Source organism: Monomorium pharaonis, chromosome 1, assembly GCF_013373865.1.
Source record: "Monomorium pharaonis isolate MP-MQ-018 chromosome 1, ASM1337386v2, whole genome shotgun sequence".
NCBI lineage: Eukaryota > Metazoa > Arthropoda > Insecta > Hymenoptera > Formicidae > Monomorium > Monomorium pharaonis.
This window is the reverse complement of record NC_050467.1, coordinates 285,206-307,656: the sequence shown is the minus strand read 5'-3', so window position 1 is coordinate 307,656 and position 22,451 is coordinate 285,206. Positions and strand designations below refer to the sequence as shown.

The window sequence follows — 22,451 nt, the reverse complement described above, 5'->3', positions numbered from 1 at the left end:
TTAACGTCAGATCCAATATGTCAAGATTAATGTCATTTCGCCTAACGCTATTTTTAATAGACGTATCATATATGCGCAGAATGTATTTAATCCTATTAATTGTAACTTGTAGGTAAAAATATATTTGATGGTCGAGAGTGTAAAATGAAACCTGTAGTGACCAATTTTCAAATTAAAAGTTTTACACGCCAGAGCTAGAATTGAAGGGGTTAATATTTCGGACAGCTTTTAATTTACGGGTCAAAATCTCTCGAAACGCGCGATGTTTTTCAAATTAGCGAAAAAGCTTCCGTGCCTTTGATCAAAAGAGCCGTTCTCGATTTTATCTCCAACACGAGCGGGGTAACGCGCACGCGAGGACAAAATCGCATTCCGCGCGTCAGCGATTTTTCCCCGGCGTGCGGATTAGTGCGCGAGATTTTCGCGCGAAGTGATTATTTCGCGACACCTCGGCGACGCGTACATAAGCGGAACGATTATGGCTCGGTGACGATAAAAGCCACTTTTATCTGCGAAAAACCTTTTGAGCGCAGGATGCGCTATAACGGGTGTTGTGATACGGTCGAAATAACTATCGATAAATTCGATTTTTATATAATTTGAAAATTGTGTTATTTTCCAGTTATTCTCACGAGCGCAGTAGTCAGAATTAGTATCATTGCGACCTGCCGCAAGTTATATTTGATAACAGATAAAGTAGCAATGGTAATAAAGTACATTCGCAGAAATTCGACTGAAATTTCCGCCGCTCATGATCGCGAAAATAGCCGATTCCGCGATCGCCAATCGCCGACATTTTTCACTCTGGATATTTATTCCGGGCTATCATGGGGCGCACGTGCTTCACATGCCCGCTACATCGTGACGTCGATCGAGAGCATTTCGCTTAAAGCGATAGTCGTGAACTTAAGCGGCTTGTATGGGGTGTGCGGGAAATGCGCGTGCTTCAGACGGCGCTCGTCGGGACTTTATTTGTTCTGTTTTTATCGTTATCGATTATTACGATTATTATCCAGTTTCCTGAGCCTCGCGAAGAAAACGCGGTAGATTAGATCGTTCGTAACGCACGAAGCGCACTTCGTAAAACTCTCGACCAATCTCAAATCGAGTCTGTGTCAAGTCCAGTGAAACTACCGAAGTATCGAATAGCGATAAATTCGAGGCAATTCGTATTACGCTAAAGCCTGCACCAACCCTGAGAAAAATCCCTGCAAACAACCTCTTTCTTTTGTTTCCATCTCGTTTCGAGACACCCGGTAGATTAAGTTACGATGCCGGATGCTCGGGAAGCGTCGGCGTGAGTTTCGCCGATGCGTTTCTCTACTTGGATACCAAGCCTTTCGCCATTGTTGAGTGTACGTGACCACGTGCGCCGGCTCGTATTAAACTTAAATTAAATCGCGCGTCGAGAAGAGAGAGAGAGAGAGAGAGAGAGAAAGAGAGAAATATGGAGGTACGGAAAGAGAGGAATGGAGAGATAAAGAGAGAAACTGGGGTAAAGGATACAGTGCACTCTGCGGACTGGTGCATCGAAGGACTCGCCACATTTTCCCCAACCGTTCTCGTTGTCGTTGATGTTCGTGGTAATGCACGGTACAACGCACAACGCGGATTTGTAATAAAAATATGGAATTATGCCAGGAGGACAGTGCGGCGGCGTTATTAATGCACGCTCATGAAATTGTGAGGCTGCAACACGAGCCGTAATCATATTTACAATAATATCGCGGCTTTACTTCCTCATTTCATTAAATAAAAAACGCACGCTTCCTACAGATAACAGCGAAATGCTGTAAATTCTTTTAATATTTAACACTCTGCAAAATATGTTCAATTTCTGGTAATTACAATTCGGGCCAAAATTCCGAACAGCGAAATATCCAATCGAATTGTAGGATTCAATATATCTGACAGCTTATATCTGTATCCCCAATGTTTTTTAACGTGGATTCAGCCCGCATTTGAAATACTTTTCACGTTCCCTTTCGGCAGATGAAAATGTTTTATCGCCAGGGCGCAAATAATTTCGCGCAAGTGAAAAGTCTGCATTTTGTCGATATTTCCGGTTGGTCGAATTATTAGTTCGATTCTCGCCAATGTCCAATGGCGAGCACCAAGTGCAATAAATTTTATCATATGCTCTTTCTCTCTTTCTCTCTCTTCTTTTTCCTATCTCAACCTCTTCCCTCTCTCTCTCTCTCTCTCTCTTTCTCTCTAATTTATGCATTATTGTCTTTTCGTTGCAAGTTAACCATTATTGAACACATAATCTCGTGTGCATGTGTCAATCTGTCAATACGGGAGCTTCCTTAGAAGAGAAAAAAGGGCGAAAGAAGGGCTGTTCGCAAACTTTTTTTTTTGTAGAAGCAGCCTTCTAAAAAAAGAGGCTTATATACCCTTTTAGCGTCTAACAGCGGCGGCGAGGAGGACGGAAGGTGAGAGGAGGCGAAATGACCGGTCGATCCATTTTCTTCGGTCGCGTCTGTTCGTTACGTCTTTTTCCACTTTTCTCTTTTCTACGCTCGCCGTTCAGAACAATGGTCCCACATTTTCTCGTCCTGCAGGGAAAATATTCCTCTCGGTCGCAAAAAAGCTCGCCCGGCCGGCTGGGATACACGACGCAGCGGCACGAGCACGATTATGGAAGGAAGCATTGCGAAGAACTACCCCGTTGAATTTATTGGCCTCTGTTTCGCGACACGCACGCCATAGTTCGAGTCTGATATCGAGCCAGGTGTACGTGTTTTAGAAAATGCTTTATGGTAGTTTTTGTTTCGGCAAAAGTCTCTTTTCCGAAAATTCTTCGCCTTTTCAGCAAGATTGATTATTTCTTCCTCGAAAGGACACTAGTGAACGTGTCCCGATCCTTCGTGGTCGTAATCGCGAGTCCGTTCGGAATCCTTTTTGTGGTCTCTCAACGCGGCGAAGAGAGCAGTGGAAGAGAGAGAGAGAGAGAGAGAGAGAGAGAGAGAGAGAGAGAGAGAGAGAGAGAGAGAGAGAGAGAGAGAGAGAGAGAGAGAGGAAAGCTCGTAATTCTCCGAGCGACATCGCGAGACGTTTCATTAAGCTTTCACGCCGGTCTTAATTTATTAACGAGCCGCTCGGTAAATAAATTATCCCCTCGAGCTAGCCGGGGAGGAGGGAAGGGGGAAGAGAGGGGGTGAAATTCGGCGGCTCGATTAATCGCTCGGTACGAACAATCGACGCGTTCGAACGTCGCGACGCGTTATTCCACGTGTCACCATTAATCAATCGCCGATTAATTATGGTAATTGACGGGTAGGAGGACCCGTTAATTCGTCGCCGCGATTATCGCGCAGAGATTAGCGCGCGACCATCATTTGACAGAAGTGCAGTCGATTATGAAGTTTCCAGCTCCAAGAAAAGTGTATTGTTAAGAATGCGCTGTGAATTTATTGCACATGATACGAAGCGACAGATATAAGACAAGATATAAGAGAAAGACATATATAAGAAATATTGCTCTCTAGGCAGGAGACTGCACCACAATTATTTCTACGGTTCTCCGTCTGGAGTTGCGTAATGTAAATTGTTTATTACACTCCATGCTGTTTCTGGAAAATTGTTAATAGTTTATCTCATCGTATCTGCGATAAACTTTCCGTGACGTAAATGATAAATAAGAACCTTCTAATTAGCACTTTGTTCTGCGTCTGATCATTACATTTGAAACGAATCAAATGATAAATACAGTGAGAAGAAAATCGATTTAACACTCTTGACGTGCATTGCTATAATAACAAGCAGTTCCCTTCTCTCGTGTCGCAAATGAATAACGAAACAAACATTTGTTTTATCCTGTGAATATTGGCATTTCTAGTAAACGTTAATTAACATTCACCGTAAGTTCAGGTGTTTATTAATTTCGTGTTTATTAATTTATTACGAAAATTGTGCTTTTGCAAAATGTTTTATTGTTATGTTTATAATTATTATAATATTTACCTTCGTTATATAATTTTGGTACGTAATTTTGACGTAACTTTGATGCTGCTTTGTGCAACTGTGTCAATTTATTTTTTGTTTTCAACGCTTGTTAACTATCGTTATGCGATTTTGTAGAGGATATGTAGTTATATGTACATACAGAGAGAATATCATCAGATGCAATGTGAATTTTAATTTCCAAATGGATTCGCGTGCTAAGCAATTACATTGATTAGTTGCGCCGATATCTGGCCACTCTATCAACTGCGAAAGCGCAAATAATCTTTATTTAAGTGATTTTGGTCCTGGAGAAAACTTTGAAAGAAAGTAACCGAAGGGGATCTTCCACCACACCGGAGACTTCTTTTAATTAATTAATTAAGAGTTTATCTCCGCGCGCGTCGAGAGTTTATCGTTGTGATCTAATTAACAAACCTGAACTCGTTTGGTGCGCCCTTTCGGGATTTATTTATTAGAAAATATAAATGTTGATTTTCTCGGAGATTATTCGCCTATGAATTGAATTAATAAAGGGAGGCTCTGTCTTCTCCGCCGACGCGATGTAAAACGTAGAATAACGGGAATATTAATTAATAGTTTACCTTGCCGCTACTAAATAAGTTTGCAGTCGCTGTAAACCAATTAACTGCTGAAGAGAAATAAGCGCCGGTACTCTCTCTGTATTTGCATTCCAAATGTGAAAACAGTTTTTGTCTCGGTACAGAAATAACTCGAAGAACTATCTGCGTCTTCTTGAGAAACTGCATGCTAATTTATATATTAAATGGATATTTATATTTCTAATGTTTATTAGAGGCCTATATATTATTGCACTGTGTGCATTTTTAACGTATTTTATTGTTTTTAAAACCAATTGTGTTTTATTCTCTTATTCGTAATTATTATCTTATTACTTGAGAAAAATGTACAGTCGATATTATCATTAATTTTTTGTGTAATTTAATAACAAAACATGTTTTGTCAAGGTATTTTAATACATTTAGAAAATAAATTATTTAAAAAAGTTATTTTAAAATTAAAAGAGAGAAAGATTATTCTTGCGGTCTAGAGTCGCGTCATCATCGTGAGTTCACAGCTTGAAAAAAAAAAGACTGCTTTTTGCCCTTGCTGCTGAACCGAACTAGCGAATAATTAGCGAGATTAATTAGCGAAATGTGGAACGGATTGGCAGGTGCTCGCGACAGGATTACGTGCGGCGATTTAATCCGCTTCGACGGCATCGTGCCCCTTCTGTCGACGTGCGAAATGCAGTCTGACAATTGGCGGTCGTAAAAAAAAAAACAAAAAAAAACTTAGCGGGTGCTTTCGAGTCGAGGATTATGAACAATACCGCGGCGATGGAAGGAGCATCCTGCCGGACAAAGGAGCGAGATCGCTCGATTCTTCCGAACGAAGCCGGTGATCCCCGTTGCTTCGTTCGCAATTATTTTTTTTCCCCTCCCGTCGTTTTCCCTACTCCGCTGTATAAATGGACGTCGCGATTAAACGGGCGGACGGGAATTGTTCGGACTCATCGCGGCCGAACAAAAGCCGCGCCTCGTATTTTTATTTTCGCCCGATGCCCGGCACGTTGTTATCAGGTGGCAGCAGCGACGGCGGGTTCAGTTCGGCGACGCCATAGAAATGAGCTTGAGCGTTAACGAGGAAGAATGCGTAGAATTGATGCTGCGTAGCTTCGTAGAATTCTGTGAACCATTGCTTTTTTGTACTTCTACAATTACGCCTAATTTAAATTATCCTTTCAAAGTAAAAAAAGTAGAAAATAGAAATAAAAAGAAATAACAGTGAGACTCTATACGGTGAAGCTATATAGATAGCGAAGAAAATTGGTTCATTAGGCATGAAGCGGGAAAGAAAATTGTATGGTAATACATGTATGAATTACTCGCCTCCGCGAATTCTTATTTTCTCGGAGACTCCCAGAATATTCTCTAATTCACGAGAATATCTCCTAATTTTCAGCACTAAATAATTGCATAATCAGATTCAAATATACAAATGCACAAATTATTTTGTGTCTTCTACGCGCTTTATGTAAACTTTTTATCTCGCTAACTTTATGGCATCACGGTGATGTTTCTGAAGATCCGTGATTTGAGAACGAAATTTAGATAAAAATATAACTCGATTCAGTTGATCCTTTCAGCCTTGCGCGCGACTCTCTCCTGCTTTCTCCCCGCACGTAAAGTCAGCCACGTCGCCTATCTACTACGACTTAATCCTTGAGCGACGAGCTGTATTAATCATTAAAACCGACAGCCGCTCAGATATGAAGCTTTTAGCGATGAATGGCACCGACCTTAAATCTCAAATCACTCCTAAGTATCGCCATCGCCATTGCCAGAAACTTGCAGACTGTGCGAGGCTTTTAACTGCCGCATCTCTGACTGAATACCACGGAGCCTCTGTTCACCTCATCCCGGCTTTCGCCTCAGCTTGGTTCCATCCCTTTCTTCACCCTTTCGCGCGATCGTAAGATCAGTAACCAACTCCAAACTAAAACTGTACGTAAGAGAGAGAGAGAGAGAGAGAGAGAGAGAGAGGGGGGGGTGGGGGTCTCGATATCTCGCTTTTTTCTTTGCTAGTTTGCTGTTTCTTTGCTAGTAGTTGAAGGAGACTAAATTACAAGATATATACATATATATTAGTATGACAAATTGATAAAAGACATAGTAAAAATTTTTATAATTTTTACTTTTTGGTCCGAGCTTACAGCTTACTAAAGTATTTTTTAATAAAATTGTCTTTGTGTAGACACACTTTTATAGAAGGAAAGACACTGCGAATTAAATAGAATTCGTTCGAGGAAAGCTTTGATTCTTTGAAAGAAGAGAGATCAATTCTGAGAAAGAATACATTTTAAACTGGCCATTTCAAGGTATCTACTACCGTGATCTGAACAAAAGCTCGTTTCATTCGGGGAGCTGTTCCGGAAAACGTGTTCGAAATCGAAAAGTCGAATTTACAGTATCATCAACTGATTGATGTGGGAGATTAAGCCATGCCACGTATGTCATTGTACGTATATTGATGCAACAGTTTTTGTGAATAAAAACAAGGAAGAAATCTCTAATTTCTCACACAATTTCTCTTTTTAATATGAAATGTATACGATATACGATATAATATATTCTACAAAATTTATATAATTTAATCTTTTTATTTTGATAAGCATTATGAAATTTCAAATTTATCTCTTTAAAATCTCACTACATTCTTTTTTATAATACGAGTTAAAATGCAAGTAAATTAATAACTTTCAGCTCTTTACTATGAACTCTATGGACTTTTAAAGACTTTCATCTTTCTCAACTCGCAAATCCAAACTTAAAACTTTAAAACAATCAGATGTGGAGGCTTTTAGTAGTCGTTCCAAGTAGTCGTTTATTTAAAATAAGTGTGTGCCTCGAGACGTAGATGGTGGATAGAAATAAAATAATTGGTTTTCTGCACTGTGTGTTCTGTGCGGTACGATAAGAATATTCGGTTCGGTGCGCGTGAAGACTTAGATCGGCAAGAGTCACAAGCATTACAGTTTATAAGTCTTGTTTCTCCGCGTCTCTAGTTAGCACGAAGCTTACGAAAGTTTGCAACAACTCGCTGAAATGGCGTTCTCATAGCCGGCTAATTCTTTCGGTATCGGCTTATAGGTATTTCTTCTGTTCCTCGCCTCGTGACAGGGATCGCTTATTTCCGCCTGTTACTCTTCGTCAAGTTCGCCTCGCACAAAGGATTAATGTCGCCGCGCGGTGATCCTTTTGCCGGATATCCCGTTATTGTGGTAGCGTTACCTTCGGTTTCTCGTAAAAGAGTAAAGCAGTTGCTGTTGGCGCAGCTGCGATGTTTCGTAAATATTATGCCAACATAAAATTGTGTTATTATTCAAGCAGGAAGTTTATAGCAAGTTTACTGTGCCGGCGATCTAAATTGTTGCGATAACGATGTTGTACACAACGTGCATATTTACCGTTTAATTTTTACTACAATACGCTCTAGTATAAGTTAAAGGAAACGGACTCTATCATTGTAGTTTTCCCTTCATTGTTCTCTCTTTATTGTTGCAGATCGGTGGGCCAACGAGGAGATAAGGACCAGGCCGTCCTTGAAGGTAAGACTCTCCTTCTTGTTTCAAGTTCCTTCTCTCGAAGTCGAAATTCAAATTTCTAGCCAACTCCCTGCGAGAGCTAGATATCTCGGTAAACTCGCAAGACTTTGCCGCATTGGAACTCAAAATTGCTATTGTTCTCCGACGATCTTCCCTGACTCCCTCGGCGCACCGATTATTATAATTAATTATATCGCTACGGCGAAAATTTGCGTCCTGTCGACAATTCGCGTAAAGCGCGTACATTCGGTACGCAACGCGAGATATCGCATGAACGCACAGATCGCATTTACTCGATTCGCTCGCTTGCGAAAAGCTGCGAGAAACGGCAAAAAGCTCGAGAGGTAAGCTTGCGAGACGGGAAAACGCAAGCTTTGTGACATCGTCTAATACACGCGGGAACGTATAGATGCGAACACGTCGTGCGGGTGCAACCTAGCAAAATTTATTTCAACGTAGCTTTAATTTGGAATTTGCCACGATTTTCATATCAAAGGTGGTAATAATGACAGTACCCGTTGTCAAGTGAGTAACCGTTCGCTTCTAGCTTGCGTTATCATCAGGTAAGCTTAGTGAATGTACCTCGGTTTGAATTTTCACGTAGAACGGAGAATCGACATCTGTCAAAGGAGGGCGCGTCATTGAACACGACGCGGGACGTCTCAAGTGTCAAAGATTGCTCGTTCGACCATAAAATTGGATAAGAAAGATTAGAGTCACGGGAGCGCGCAGCTGTTAATAGAGACTTTTTGCCGAACCATATGACGCGATGGTTATCGACCCTTTTTGTCTATTATGGACGTTGTGCTGAACGCAATAGCAAGCCGCTAGCACGTTTTATTTGAGTTGGAGATAAATATCGTTGTCGTGATAATTAACGAAGTTTAATCGGAACCCGAACTTACTGATCGTACTTGGGTTTGCACTTGTTTCGAACGAATAATTTAATGTTCTGTGCAATCACAGTTGATTTATATTCGCTATCCTTTATGTGTAATTTGCTGATGTAAAAGGTACAAATAATAATAATAATAATAATTATAGTTAATGAAATAGTTAACAAATTGCATAAAATACATGAACATATCTAATTAGTAAAATCATTTTACGTTAATAATGTTTATGTAATACAAAGGAAATTATATGTTAGGGTTGGTTCTTTATTGATGTTGCTTTTTGAGATATCATAAGCATAAATGAGCTGCTGTTATTTGATATTATTCATTTTTCAACAACCATTTTCAAATTTAACTCAATACTGTCTATTAATCTTTAACTGTTTAATCCCTTAAATAAAATGATTAAGAAAGCGAAAATCGCACTAAAATAATTAGTATTGGTCATAAAGTTATACTTCAACTATATGGATACATTATAGATCGAATTTGGGCTTATTATTCAAATATCTGAAAAATTGAATCTTCAAATTCAAATACCATTTGCATTTGATAATGCTTACATAATTATTCAAATACGGGAATTTCAATCAATCATTGAATATTTAGATACTAAACACAGCTGGTAGCAAATTTGGATTAACAGATCTTCGTATTTAGTTAAATACGGTTATTTAACTCTAATATTTACAACATTTATAAAACAAACATGTTAAATGTCTCATTAAAATTTTAATTATGATGAAAACTTGTTTAATTATTTTTTTGAGCTATTACAATTGTTGTAGGTGTTATTACATACATGTTTTTTTTGTGCTTTTATTTCTTTTTGAAAATTGGTATTGCAGTGTTTTTAAGTGTAGCGCTAACCCATTCTTAATCCGAGAAATATTCTTAAAATGCAATTGCAATAAACTTTCTTATGATATTTATGAATATCATGATATTTAATTTTGTCTAACTTTTTCTCGTATATTTGCTATTATTAATGGATATTTACACATCAAATGGTCCTCTAAATTTGTCATTGTATATATACTATTCGTACACACAATTTACCAAATTTTGCAATGCAATATATTTAGTACTTTTTGCCTGTCATATTTTGGCATAATAAATCTACACTTCTTTTAATATTTTACGAGCACTGAATAAAAGCTTTTATGCTTGCAGATATTGTGTGATTAAATATAATTTATCGTCATTCGAAATAGCATCTTGTCTTCTGTTTCACAATCTTCTTAGTATGTCGTTTTATCGTCAAATAGCGTCAAATAGTGAATAATTAATTAAATGCAGTTCTAAAATTTGATTGAAAACAAATTATATAATCGAAATCTCGGCTTATCGATTAAGCTTGTAAGAAATCTAATTAATTTAGATATTCGATTAGACACAATGATTATAATCTAAATGACTTGCGTATAGAGACAAAAACTGGTTTTGCTCGTGGAGATACGATCGTGTCATTCACACGAGACACAATCGCATCTCTTGATAAATTTCAGTGTTTCGATACACCGCGTGTTTTCGACAATTCGATGTCGAGATTTATCAAGATATTTTAGAACTGTCTACATTGGTATAGTTTAATTATTTTATATATGAAGTCTAAAGAAAAGAGAAAAATGACAGAGACATATTATAGACAATTAAATAAATTTACTATTAAATATTAAATTAAAAAATGATGTATATATATATATATAATTTTTAAAATATTTTTAAATATATTTAACATATAAATGTTTAAATATATATATATATATATATATATATATATATATATATATATATATATGTATTTGGTGATATGAACATACATATATGGTAGAGTATGAACAAAAGCCCCATAATTTTCATTAAATCAAGACCATTAGATTATAGAGTCCGCCGACTTTTGGTTCTGCATAAAATGGAAGCGCGGTCGGGCATAGATATCCCGTATATCTGCGCATAATCCCCAAGTTACAAATTCTATTAAGCGGGAGAGAATGGAGAAGCGACTGAAGGATTAAAATTATCGAGTGTCTTATTAAAAGGAGAGATTGCGCTCTCACGTTCCTTCTTCGGCTAAATAACAGGTTCTTTGCCTAGAAAAAACTTTTAGGCTCATTCGTACACACATACACAGTTACTAATTAGGTTAACCTTTTTTAACTTTTAGAAAACTTTTATAGAAAACTTTCTTGTTTTTATAAAGTGATTTAACGACGTACTTAATGCTGTCAATTTCTCAAGTATTTAACAAAACGTTTGTTAAAGCGACGCCATTTCTTTTTGTTAAAGTGAAATTTTGATTTAATCGCGATATGACGCAAGCTAGCTATGTCACTCGAGCATGGCAAGTACATCTGCACGCAGTTTTTGCGCTCCAATCCCGGCTTTAATTCGTGCATTCTCCTTTTTGTCACACTCGGTGGAGAAGCGAGACCCTTAATTACAGCTGACCGAGCGGCGATTAAACTCCGCTAATTGTCGACACCGATGACGCCGGACTCCGATAAGCGCTGCGCCATTCCGCAAGCCTGCATGCCTTGGTCGAGATACGATTCTACTTCGCGTTTCATTTCATTTAATCGATAAGCGAAATGTGTATCTTTTGAATCAATGTAATAATATCTTTTTTTTTAAAAAAAAGCTTAGATTAAATCTACGAATTAAACCTCTATCGTGAAAATTTACCCCAAAGTCGCCACAGAAATACGTCTTTGAAGCTTATTGCGTTTCTCGTGAGAAATTTCGCGCGATTCAAGGTGTTAGCGATATAAGCCACGGAAAGAAAGAGACGGACCAGAAGATACCGCGGGAGGGACGGAAATGTGCGATGGAGGATGGGCATTATGGACGGGAGATAGCGTTATCAGAATTGCCTTCGGGAACTCCACTAATTTTAACTAACAGTGGAAATATCGCAAAACTTTTGAGCGGCGAGCCCTCTCGCCAAACAATTTATCTCTCTATCTCTACGGGAGATAGATAGAGGGTATCGGGGAGAGGGACTTAGGGAATGAGAAAGTTGAAGGAAGGGTAGAGAAGAGAGAAGGAGGAGGAAATGGAGGAAGGAGGAAGAAGAAGAAGAAGAAGAAGAAGAAGACAGTTTCTCGCGCCCTCGTCTGTAGCCCTCTTACTTATCCACTTGCTTTTGCGGTGTTGGGAGTAGTGGGATTGAGGGAGAAGGAGGAGGCTTTAGTACGTCTTTAAAGTACGGTATAACCCTACGGAAATTATAGCACGCCACTGGCACAGTATGCTCGACGGTGGCAACTTAATAAGCCGATAGGATACGATCTGCGCGAGCAGAGAGACCGATGGCGCGCGACGGCGGCGGCGTAAGCTCTCTCGCGCTAATTATTTGCGATTATGACTTCGCCGGCAAAGTGATCGCGCGTGTTGATACCTCGCCTCGCCTGTTATAAATAGCCTCCCGGCGACGTTTTATTTCATCAGATAGTTTTTCCGCCGGGCATTAATCTCGTTTCGGTGTAATTTGTGGAACTACAGTCTCCCCATGGTAAATAAATGTCTTGTACAATTATGTTAAAATCTTCTCGCGATAGTCGCGTTTTACGGGCCAGCAGGTTTAGGTCAGTTTCTTGCCTCGTAGTTATATATAATGCGTCGATTCTTTTTGTCTTTCATCTGTTCCATTCGCGCAGCAAGGTAAAAAGTATCGAAGTTATTAGATCGTTATTTTACGTGTAATTATCTCGCAGTCGCAATTTGTGCCATTTACCTGATGGCATCTAAACCACCACAATCAGCTCGTTCGATCGATTTCCGAGAAACGCGCGCGCGCGCGCGTATCTATATATCGTTATTTTATTACGATGTGGTACCTGTAATGATCGCCCTATCGCGCTAGGGTGAAACTTTGAATACCGTAATTACCAACTCGAATTTCCCGCAAGGGGCGATAAAGGGCTGGTCGAACTTTTTTATACCGCGTATGCAGATGTTACGAGAAGAGGAGGGTAGAGGGGGGGTTGTAACAGGGCGAGTTAATGTTTACCACCTCACCCTCGTCGTTCCGTCATCCTCCTCCTCGTACAAGTGCATATCGTTGCTATAAATGGCCAGTAGATATGAACCTGACGTGTTGCATTAACTACGTGCTATAAGAAGGCCGCTATTGAGTTTTGCGGCAGTTTATCGCGACCATAACTAGAGCGGCTTTATGCTTCGCTGATAAGCCCGCGGGATGATGGCGTATGTCATCTCATCCCCTGCGTTATCGTCGCGACGGTTGGACGAACAGACGGAATTTCGTTCTCTCCTGACAATTCTCGTGTCAAACTGAAAGCGCGAGACGTAATAACGAAGAAACGGAGATTAATTGGATCAGTAAGAAATCCCGCGATATCCCCTGACATGCAATAGCATTTCATAATAATATAATTTTGTAATTTCATTAAATTCAATATTTAGATTTTCAATTATGTACGCAATAATATGAAAATAATATTATTCTTAAAAAGTTTCAATGTTTTTTATCTCACGCTCGATACACTGGATAAATATAAACTATTAGAGATAAAGATTAAAAAACGCACCTTCCCGGTGGCTTTCAAGTGCGTTCGATTTTTCTGCCGCTTAACACGGCGTTACCAGAAGTCTTTTTTTTATATTAGTAGTTAAAGTTGTTAGTAGCTTAAATTCGTGATTTAATTGAAAGCTCACGCGGAATTCCAGGTAACTGCGTACCTAAGCGATGCTCGCTGAACTTTTTTAATCTGAGTAAAATGTTTACGAAGCGGTCTGCAAGCGGTTTTATGTTTATTTTCCTTTTTTTTTTACGTTTGAGAAAGAGAGATGAAGGAAGAGATATCGAAAAACGAAGGGGAGAGAAAAATCGACGGAATAGCAATTGTGTCTTTTGATGACGGTAAACACCATGTAGTGTTTCGTGCAATCTAGAAATATTTTTTTGTTTGAAGCTGGAAATACTCGTGTATGGCGGTTAAAGCGAAGAGGAAGCCGTCGGATATGTTGGCTTCCTCTGCATTTTAGCGGAAACTCGGATCTATATTAAATCCTACTAGCGGCTTGTGTTGATTTTAGTATGGCACGGCCGGCGGTCTCTCGGTTTGCCGTAGGAATTGCCCGAACTGAAAAAGCCAATCCGCTTGATTGCGGCTCCGAAAATGTCCGCTCGCGGTGGCCCGTCTCACAAAATTCGATCGACAGGCGACGAGCGATGGAGGCTCGCAAAAGTTTTATTAGATTATTTCACGCGAAACGTCGCGCGGTTTTATCCGCTCGTCCATTTTTGGCTCATCACAAACTTAATTAAATTATGGCGAAGGATCGGATTAGCGTCCCTCTCTATTTCCATACTGATGAAAAATAAATGCATCAAGAGTATACCGTTTTACAAACGCTATATTATATCAATTTATATCTGTCTGAACAATATTTACGATGATCGGTATCGGAGGTCCGCGATGTTTATGAATTGATAATTGGAAATGCACGCTGCATTTCTGTACCTTTCCGATCGTATACGCAAGAAATCCGTTGGAAATTGTCAATTTCGCGAAAATGCATTTCGTTAATGAACGCGCCAGCATCGCCGCTCCATAAAACATTCCGCCGTTGGAACGACCTTTCCCTTGGCGCTTTCTAAGTATCTCGATGGGGATCGGTGCGACGCTCGGGCGCACATCAATGCGCGCGCGCACACATTTTCAATGGCAAATCACTTTGCACGTTCCCGATCATAATCAATTCCTTTCGAGACCCGCCGAGTTATTAATCGTCATTAGCAACAGCCTTTCGTTTCTCTTCGCTGTCGTCGAGAGGGGACGACCTGGGGAACTCTTCTAGGCCGCCGTTCCCGGAAGCGAAGCTCACGTTTGTTGCGCTTCTTCCGGCCGAATGTGACTATCGATTGCTTCTAATCGAAGGAAAATGATAGCCGTTCTGCTCTCCGGAGATTGACTCCAGATTACAAAGCGCGAGATTCCCCTGTCTTTCCGTCTTTTCCTCTTTCCCTCAACTTCCATGGCTGTTTTTTTTTGCAGAGAGCATTAATCGCCATGCTCGAATTAATCGAAATTTCAAACGTCATCGGTCGCTCGCTTGCTCCGCCCGAAGTAGTCAAATCAAAAGTCATTCGTGTCGACGTTGGAGACAGTAATGTCATTGTACCGTACGTCGATCGTAATTATTTCTGAATACGATGTACGCCGAACGATCGCGCGGTAAACTGGTGACCACATGCAACTACAGGGCAAGCTGCAGCTACCGATACAAGGTGCAGCTTGCCCCGATACCAGGTCTCGCGTGAAGCGGACATTACGGGCGGAAGTTTCGTGCGCGAAGCGAGGCGAGTGAAGGTAGTTAGAGATTCTTTAATAACAAGAGGAAGAGGACGTTCCTCGAGGGAGGGAAACTTAATTAAGTGCTAGTGGCGAGACCGGAACTTTTTTGCGGCTATGTAATAAAAGATTATGCTAACATAAGGTATACAGGGCTAACGAACGGCGAGTCGCCCGTTGAGTCTCGAGCGCGCACGCCACCGCCGTGCGCCGCGGCCGTTGCCGCTTAGAGGAGAGCGAATTAAATTACATTGCCGGCCCGTATATTTTTTTTCTCGGGACGCGGATTGAAATGTTCGTCGTCTATATTTCGCGACCAGCCGCGGCTGGGGCTCGTATCAAGGGATACGTTTTTTCCCCGGGTTCTTTTTTTATTTTCCGAGATGCAAGTAATTTAGGATTTATGTTCGCGTGCGATTCTTCCATGAAGCTTCATTTGATTATTTGCCCCACGCGCGGTGTCTATTCTGTAAACAATTTTATTCGCGTCGGCTCAGCGAAGAATGAATGCATAATACATGCAGGAGAGAATATAAAGAGCGCGAAAGAAGATACTGGGTGGTTCGGAAAAGGAGTCGTTTCGCCGTACGACATTGCTGAGTATTCGTGGTAAACGACAATTATTGCATCAAAAGCCAAGTTGTCGATTATATAATTACAATATATCGATGAGGTTACAAATGAGGTTGACCGTAATGGCGATAACGACCGTTTGTATCCGATTGACGTATGCATCCTCGGATCAAATTACAGCGTTAAGAAGATCAGGACACCGTTGTGATAGCATCGGGGATTATTATTATTCCATCGAGCATCGCATTATTATGCGGCAGGTCCACTCTCTCGTCGCATCGTGCAATGTTAGGTAATCCACGTTGCTCGGACGCGAGATCGCGATTCGCCATGCAGCCCGAAATTATGCGCGCTATCATTTCTACCGGTGAATTAATGTAAACAGCCGCGATATAATGCCCGAACGGCGGCCGAATGGCATCAATTATGTCGGCGCGCGTGTAAATAAGTGCCGCGAGCGCGCTACGAAAATTATTATAATATATCCGCGCGACAAGCGCGTTTAATTGCGCGGCGCGTTTGACGCGTTCGTCAACTATTATTAATCGCGGACCCCGACTAACGTTAATTATCCGTACCAGATATCGTTCGACTAATGCGAAATATTTCCTGTGTGTTTGATCGCTGACCTAATTCCGTAATGTTATGCAACTCAATACGCAGAAAGAGGGACTTTATTAAAGGGAAGAATTTTTATGCGATTTAAATCTAAATAATGTTATGATATGTTACAATTTTAAAGAAATTTAAAGTTGATGCAAGAAAGGAAGAACTATCTTGAACTTCGTTGCGGTATATGATGTGCTAGAAAAGTTTTATTCAAAATTAAATGTAAATGAAGTTTATTAAAACTTGTCACTCTCAAGAGAAACTTGTTGTAAAGATTAAAGTTAGCAAGAGTTTCGTAATCAACTATTAGATTTATTGTATTGCTGGAAAAATTACGGATAAAAATATACATTAAAGTCAATCTACCGAATATTGGAGATTCATCACATTGTATTTATTAATTTTAATTTTATTTGCAATAAATATCTCTTGAGAATTTAAATATTTCCACCTAGGCTTTCTCATCAGAGACGGACATTCTTTCGTTCTTTTATTTTTCCCAATAAATTCCTTGTGGAAGATATTAATAATACTAATAATATTAAATTAATTATAAATTTAACAATGTAATATTACATTCCTAAAAATTGTATTTTAAAACCGAGTCAGTAATCGGTGTGTGATTTAAAAGCACGATGGAGGAATATGTATACTGTATGAAATTTGTATAAATTATTGTTAGACCTATGATTATTCAACGAATGTTGAATTCCCTAAGAAATGTTAATATTTATTTATTCATCTTAATAGTTGCATTAAATTTCTTATTAGAATGAAAAATGCCAACAATACATCTCATTTTGAATAGAACAAGATTTTTCCGATACGTAGTATAGAGGTACAGCATTATAATATGGAAAAAATATGTCAAGAAGTACGTTAACTCTTTTACAGCTTTAATATTAAATTTCTCAGAGTTCTAACATGATAGAGCATTTTGTAGAAATCGGAATTGTATTCTTGACATAAAGAGAGAAATTACGAGAGAAATAATTATTCTCTTGCTTGAATTTGTAAAAAGGTTTCTTTTTAACTGTTTAATAGACGTTATTGTGCTTTATTTTCTTTTAATACAAAAATTACATTTAATCTCGACGTGTAACAAGGACGAACGCATCGAGCGTTAGATACGTATCAAAGTCACAGTTTCGTGTCTCTTGCGACTTTTGTGCATTCTTTCCTTGATCTCGGAAATTCTCATGTAAATTCCTCGAACGCAACGCGCCCTTAATTGTCGTAGTGTCGTTCGTGCCGCAATTGCACGGCGGCGTCCGTTTCATCGCACGGCCATCGAGATTAATAATGCAGGCAGCACCCTCTGCGAGGGTGGTCGCGCGAGAGTCGGCGAGGGTGGGAGAGAGAGAGAGAGAGGGGGGGGGGGGAGAGGGGAGGAGAAACGCGAGTTTTCCCATTTCCCAGAGAAACTCCAAAGTGCCCCGCTTTAACATGCATCCCGCGGCGTAAGTGCAGCTCCGCGCGAACGCTAAACTGCGTACGTGCGAGCGCTTTTCCGCGACCGAGGCCGGCAAACGAAAGTTTTCCCGCCTCCGGATCGAGCAACTTGGCGCGCGGCCGATGCGGCGCATTAACGACTTGATTATCCGCGAACTGTCGTCGTTGCGTATCCGCGCGCCGAGCTGCATCCGGAGTTCGCGTTCGCGAATGGCGGTGGCGCGGCCCTTTGAATAAACCATGAGGTCACAACTTCACAGGGAGTGCGCGCGTTAACTATTATATCACGCTGTACTATCGGTACTATTGATACTTTGCTCGCGCGCTTTGTAAGTGGTAGTTACGTGGGAGTAATATCACGTTGCCTCAGTGATATTACACCGAATATGCCAATCGCCGGGAATTTCGAGAGAGATCGCGATTATTTTGATTTTTTCGAAAATGCGCTCGGAGTAATATTCCGATCGATAGTCTTTCAACCGAGCGATTAGATCGCTCCTCGTCACGACGAGCGCGCCCGGCATATTTCAGAGTGATGGATCTCGTAAAAATGGTAGTCGGGCCGGCCCTTTTTCGCTACGGCGACGAAAGAGATTGATTCGATTACGATACAATTCGATCACGATGAAGTTTCGACCATTCGACTGGCGGCCTCGATTGGCAACGTGTCCGTGAGGCAACGGTAGCATAACCGCTTTCATTGAGCGAGAAGATCGTTGCTGATTTAACTCTCGAGTGCAGCGGATAAAAGTTCGTAAAGTAAAATAATTAGAATATAATAATGTAAAAGATAATAACATAATTAAGACAGGCTCAGCGAAGCGTGGGAAACGATTCTGCCTCTCATTCGCGTCGATTGCATCGGTGCCGCGTATAATTTTCTCGTCAGCCATCATTCCTGATTAACATCGATATCAAAGACGATTCGATTTGCAGAAAGCTGAAGCTGCCGCTGCCAAGAACACGCGGCGATTGAGGTCACTCGGCGAAGCTGCAATAGCTCGAGGCTCGAGCCACTTGAATGACAATGTGCCACCGCGCGCATTGTGCCCGGACAAAAGATTTTTCACCATCTGGCAATTTTAAGCCGGCGCAAGCCGGAACGCTAATCGAACTTATCGGGGGAAAATTACTCGTTCAATCTCGAGGCGGTTCGTCAGTGGAAACTGTCGATTTGCCGCATGCGAGGGTGTAAGACTTTAGCAAATGTCGATACGAATTAAATGTATTTCTGGGGGATTTAGCTCTGTAACCGAGTTTCCGATAATAACGAAAGGAGGATAATAGAAATAACAGAGAATTTCATCGAGCGAGCACGGAGGCAAGGGAGGGAACGTGGATGAGCGTCTATTATCTTTATGCGAACAATAGGCAATAGGCGCCCAGCCGACTAGAACAACCCTCCTGTTAGCTGTGGTACTCTCTCTCCGGAAGAGGCTTGACGCGGACGTTATTTCGCCGGACGGACGGACGGACGGACGGCCGACGTTGTTTGTTGCGTCATCGACGGGAGAATTCCAGACAGAAGGATTTTCCTATTATCCCGCCTCTCTCTCTCTCTCTCTCTCTCTCTCTTTCTCTCTATCGGTTACATAATGTTCCATTAATTCCGCGGCGTCGAGAGAGCGCGCCGCTTCGACTGTGCTTGGCGATTTACTCGGGGCTTTTTGCCGCGTCACACGGCCGTCTCATTAGTCTTTCGATAGAATGTTGTCGCGCGATCACGCTCGCCGTCAAACGTTGCAAAGTCATTTACCCGTGAAATTTTCGCGTGAGAGAAGATATTGCTCGAATTGTTGCAGTCCGAGCGCATAGAGGTACTCTCTAAATTACAATCGCCGAAAAATCAGTAAAATTAGTGAAAATACATTGATCTTTCAGTGATTATTCACTAATTCTAAAGTAAAGATCACTAAAAGTCAGTGAACACTCGCTAATTATCACAGCTATAAGTATACCACTGCAAATTAGTTATAATACACCGATTTTGCAATTTAGAGACCGTACAATTTTACAATTTAGTGCTATATGCGCGGTAACTTCTCAAAATCTCTCATCTTTCGAACTTGCGGGGCGCGTTACGACAGGGAATATGATGGACGGCTACAAATCGCGCGACTGCCAGAACGTCGGGACTCGCGCGTGTCGCTCTTTGCGCGATTTGCCAGCGACTAATTGCCAACGAGAGATCCTTGTACATCTGTCAGAAAATATATCCAACACGGGCATTACAAAGTCGGACAGGTGTCGTTACTCACAGCGGCAAAACCAACGGAAACGCCCGCCAAGAGAGAGAGAGAGAGAGAGAGAGAGAGAGAGAGAGAGAGAGAGAGAGAGAGAGAGAGAGAGAGGAAGAGAAGAGGACGAAAACGGGACCAACAGAAGGATGGTGGGGAAAAAGAATAGGATGGGTGGAGTACTCCCATTTATTTCGGTCACGGAGGACGCGTGTGAGAACGCGTGCGCGCTTCGTGTGTTCGTTCGTGTTCCTCTTTCGCGGCGTGCTGTAACCGTTGTATTTCTGGGACATCGAGGATCCGATCGAACTGACAAAAATTCGACGAACAAAAGACTTGAATTGTCCCGCCACGCGATTGTTCTTGCGCGCGACTATTTTTTTTTTCATTGCGTTATTTACTATCGGGGCAAAAGTCGCGCTCTTTTTCCGCGACCACGATAATTTAATAACCGCATCGGAAATGAATTTTGAATTTTTATTAGGTATATCAATTATCAAGCTGCAAAATTTTCGTCGCTGTGAATTTTAACAATTTATCATTAAGTAATGCTTATACTACGCTTTCACGAATTTTATGTCCATTTACGAGATCGCATAATAGCAATATTTAATTGATATTTAATCCGTTCCGCGAATTTCTGCTATGTATTAATTATTCTATTAATTAGCATGAAATTCCCTTTATCGAAAAATTACCGTGAAATCTAGTAATTTATTACTTATTACGTTTACGCAAGAATGCTTTTTCCAGATCGTGATCACGATAGTTTAATACGTTAAACAAATGCGTGAAGCTTAAATCTCTATTTAATGTAAATATTAATTGCTATGCTAACTTTTATAACATCCTTTTTGCGGTAATAAATGTTGTATTTTGCGTGACGAATCAATTTTTTTTCCATGATTATTTTTCTAATATTTTTATTTATTATATTTTACTGGGCTTCGCGTCCAATGTATCTCTGTTATTATAGTATTCATTTTCGCGTAAACCATAAGAGTAAGATAGTAAGATTTGTTCCATTTCTCCTGATCCTCGCGTGTTGGACATCCAACCCAATACCTTATTGGATTCGCCCTTCGCCGCAGATACACACAGGACACGCGTGTCCTTCTCAGGACACCGCGTGCACTCGCGGCTGTATATCGAGTTTCCTCGGCGCGGAATTTTTCCAAGTATAATGCCGTAAAAATACAGCGGCAAGCGACGTTGACAAAGTCATGAATAATGCAGCGGCTCTCGCGAAGGGAGTTGAGGGAGGAGGGAGGGAGGGAGGAGTGAAGGAAGGAAAGAAGGAGAAATGAGTAACAGACAGCGGCGGCGGGAAAGTTCCACCACTTTCTTCGGGGTCTTTCCTCGTTGCATTTTCCCTCGTCTTCTTTTTTTGTCACCGCGCCCTCTTCACCGCTCGTGCGTTTTTTCCCTTCTCCCTTTTCGTCCTACGACTTCCCGCCGACCCTATAGTCTCCTTTTCGCTGCGACGGACGGAGTCATCCGCGCGGGTTTCAACCCTTTTCTCTCGCCACTCGCCGCTACTCGTTCTCTGGCGCAAAGGGGGATGACGAGAAGAGGAAGACGGGACGTCGACTGAGAGGCAGGCTAGAAAAAGGGACGCAAAAGTATCTTGAAGGTGAAGTGGCGGTTCTTCTACTGCTTGCGGTACTTTCTTCAAGAATAAGCGGGCCGGAAAACGAAACCACGACGACGAGAATGACGACGATGAAGACGACGATGAGAACGAGGACGAGGACGAGGACGAGGACGAGGACGAAGACGAAGACTATGGCGAGGAGGCAGCCGTTAATGCGGTTATCGGTGAGCCTGCAGGCGATTTGTCTCTGCTCGAACGAGTCGGCGACGAGGGCGAAGACGCGGGCAACGCGAAGACGCGGCTTCGCGTTTCGTGACGCCTTCTCGTGTTTCGCGACGTCAGACATGTTTCAAGAGACACTACTCTGTTTTTATCTTATTATGATGACGACGCGCGGTCGGATGGGATTGGAGAGCGGCGAATGGGATTAATGTTAAAAACACCTGTCCCGGGAAAAATGTAGTGAGTAGATAACGCGAATGGAACTGGCTGCGACGACGAAAAGTTTCTCACTACCGATTATCGCGAAATTATTCATTATATATATATGTTTTTTTCATAGTTTCGAGCAAGTCACAGGAAGGAGGACAATTCCAAGCCCTTGTACCCATTCCACATGACATTATGCGATTATTATGAGTACTGTACTCTCGCTATTTCTTATTCCCTGCCGTTGTTGTTTTCTCACGTTTGGCG

General features: G+C 41.1%; 1 protein-coding gene across 1 annotated transcript in view; it reads left to right on the top strand.

Annotated features, from left to right (window-relative positions):
* LOC105833134 (leucine-rich repeat-containing protein 24) overlaps positions 1 to 22,451 on the top strand; it is a 100,120-nt gene that overhangs the window by 54,833 nt on the left and 22,836 nt on the right. Inside the window, exon 2 of the mRNA XM_012674607.3 lies at positions 8,034 to 8,077. The gene's annotated coding sequence lies outside the window, so the exon portion shown is untranslated. The remainder of the gene's footprint in view (positions 1 to 8,033; positions 8,078 to 22,451) is intronic.